This window comes from Lygodium microphyllum, chromosome 4 (genome assembly GCF_053477565.2).
Source record: "Lygodium microphyllum isolate KBCC chromosome 4, Lygodium_microphyllum_v1.1.10, whole genome shotgun sequence".
NCBI classification, from domain to species: domain Eukaryota; kingdom Viridiplantae; phylum Streptophyta; class Polypodiopsida; order Schizaeales; family Lygodiaceae; genus Lygodium; species Lygodium microphyllum.
Window position 1 is genome coordinate 89,244,161 of NC_141138.1, and position 3,409 is coordinate 89,247,569.

Consider the following 3,409-nt stretch of genomic DNA (forward strand, 5'->3'; position numbering starts at 1 on the left):
GTTCCTTCTCTGGGCAACGTGATGAAATGTGGCCTGGATGGCTGTAGGTCCAACATGTGATCGGATCTTGGCTTGGCCCTCCAAAGCCTGTGCCTCTTCCTCTACCTAATGCCATCACCAGCACCGACCAATAGTCCATCAGGACTGGGTTGCCCTCCTCATCATAGGATATGTACGGGTCAACATATGTCTCCTCTTCACTAGGCTCTTCCACATAGTGAACTGGAGATCGCTCGGTGGGTGGGTTACAAAATGCCCTGGTGGTCTTGTATACCTGTTGGGTTCATCTCTAGCCTAGGTACGACAGGTCTTGAGTCATTTGGTGTAGGGAGTGCCAATTGGGCTCCCCTCCCAAAGAAATTGGGTGGTCTATTACCTAAGTACGGAGGATTGTACTGCTGTGCATATGGGAATCTCCTCGGCATCCTGCAATACAATGCATCATGCCCGAATCTACCACATTTTGAGCATGGCCTAGATCTAGAATCTTGGCATTCAGCTTGGGAAGTGATTGCCGCCACAGTATATACACTATACATGCGATCGCGCAGGCTTCCTTATCAGTTCTTGCAATCGTGCAATCTCCATTCTCATCTCCGCCATCTCCTGGCCTTGGTCCATACTCTTTCCCATCTCCTGGCCTTGGTCCATACTCTTTCCCTTTTCCTGCACACTAGCGGTTGCTTTTTCTCCTGAAATAGTTGATCTCTCTGGATCCCTCTGATTTGCACTTTCTCGGCTGGTAGTCCTCATGCTTCGTTCCCTAAGCTGATCATCTACACGTATTGCCTCTTCGAAAACTCTAACTAGCACGTCGCGTTGCAAGGTAAAGTTACTGGCCAAAGCCTTGTAGAGCTCCTCACTTCGAATTCCGTTCATGAATACTGTAGACACTGCCCTCTCAGTAGGTCGTTGGCAAGGATCCTTTTGAAGAGGCTACGCACATGAGTGACGTAGTCCCTGACGTCTTTCTTCTCCCTTTGGCTGATATTCCTCAACCGGACGATGAGGTTGTCAGAACACCCTGCCTCCGAGAATCTTTTGATGAAGAGGCCCTTAAGGCAAGCAAAGTTTGTACATTCTGCGTCATCGAGCCTAGAATACCAGATTCTCCCCTTATCGCCTAAGCACAGGCCAAAAGCTTGAGAGTGTTGTGCAAGGTCAGTAAGACCGTTTGCTTCGCATACTTGCTCGAACTGCTCCATGAAGCTGTATGGGTCACTGCTAGGCTCATACTTCGCTAGCTGTTTTGAAACGATAGGGATTCTAGCCTGCCCTTTAGCCCCTTGCGTGACTCCCAATCCCGAGAGTAGTGTGGTGGCTCGGGCTGTAGCACTCTGCTCAACGGACGTATTGTCCATGAGTCGCTTGGCTACAAGTTCGCTCAATGCCATGTCAGCCTCTGCTGCCCGTTCCCTCTCTTCATTCGGTCCAGATTTGGCTGCCCCAGCTAGGTCTAGCACCCTTCTAGCCTCATACATATCTACGTCTTGTTGTAGCTTTCTAGCCCTTTGCTTGTGGTTGTAGGCAATTATGCCTTCTATCGCTCTCCTGATTGCTCTTCTCTCTTCTTCGAGGCTTGCTACCAATTCTTCTACAGGTCTGCCCTGGATCACGGTCCTAGTAAGTAAATCGTAGTCATGGACTAGTTCTTGTACTGAGACTGGGAATTCTCCCAGGTCTAGCCGGTCCTCTCCTCCGTTGCCTCTTGATCCTGACATTGTTTCTGCCTCCAATTCCACAAGGCCATCGATCAGTTCGAGTAGTTCTGGCAGTGCCCGATCCTCTATATTGTCGTCTTCTGGATCCTCGTGTCCACTTAACGTCCTCTTGGGTCCTAACCCTGTTTGTCTGCTAAGTATTGGGGTTCACTCCTATTGGTGGGTTCCTTGAATGATTATGTTCGAGTGTATTCCTTGTTATTACAACCAATCCTCAAATTATGTACAGTCAGTGTGGTGTCTGTGCGTTCGGTGCGAAATTAGGCTTTCTGCTCTTTCAGTGCACAACCAATGTGGCCTACTGTGTGTGCGGGATTACGGCACTCAAGTGCAATGTCAATGCTACCTTCAGCTCTTGGCCACTGGGTATGAGGTCAGCACACAGCTGCCTGGTTAAAATCTGGGTCTCTGCTACGTCTCTCAGGTATGTGGGGGTCTAATGTCTGGTCTGTTGTTGCGACTAGGCTGCGATAACACACTCTGCTAGGTTTCCTAGCCACACAACCAAGTTTTCTATGATTTTCTCGCACCTACAGGGTCGCACTAGTGTCGGCAACGTGGGTTTGAGCTTAAATTATTAAAATAATTTCAAAAATGCATTCGGCCAAAATTGGCCCGAATGGCACGGTCCGAATCCCAGAATCGGCATCCGAACCGCCGAACTCCGAATGTCTCGTTCGGCCGGGCCAAAGGCCGAATGGCCGAGTCCGAGGGCCGAAGCCCGAAAGGCCGAGTCCGAGGGCTGAACTCAAGTTGGGACGAATGGCCGGGTTGGGCCGATTCGGCCGTCCGAACACCAAATGGCCGAATCTTGAATTCGGAGGGGCTGAACCACTGAAGCCCGAATGATAAGGTCAGAATGGCTAGATGGCCCGAAGGCCGAACTCCAAAGCCCGAAGGCCTTCGTTTGGGCGGCCGAAGCCCGAAGCCCGAATGGCACGTGGCCAAATGCTCAAAGGCCGAACGCGGAACCCTAGGTTCGGGGCAGCCAACTGCCCGATTCTGGGGTTCGGACGTCCAAACGTGTCGGGGTCGGCACACTTGCGACAATGAAAATGGTGACGAATCTAGTGTTATGTTGATGATTAGCTATTTATGGCTGTTAAATACACACAAGGGCATGCCGGGGAAGAGATTTGTATACCTGTAGCACCCCGGAAGTGTGATCGAAGGGCGTCCGCTCCTCTCTTGTGCCTGTAGCTCTCTCACTCTCTCTTGCTCTCTCTCAACTAAGTCAGAATGCAAATGAGCTCTTCTCCCCTTACCCCAGCCTTACATAGCATTGTCCAACCACTCTCTAACCTTAAAGCCTTTCCCCGTTGTGATTTCCCCCTTAAAAAACACGTTTTTTGCCTTCTTTTTCTTATTGCAACCAGATTTACAGCAGCAAAAACCCTACCATTTCAGTTTTGAATCTTAATCCTATCCTACCTAATGCTAACAAAAAATCGCAAAACCAAGCATGGGTTGTATTTACCTACTCAAGCACTCATCAAAAAACTCAAAATACTTGCTTGTTCCAACGATTAAACCTCCTAAATCTCCTATCTATCTCAAGCATCGTTTTGGGCAAAGGCCCTACTCCTATGCTTGATTTGATGCGCGCGGCGATCAAGACTCGATTCCGTCGATCCCGGCAACGGAACCAAAATGAAGGGGAGCTACAAGCTCTACCCCGATACCTACGG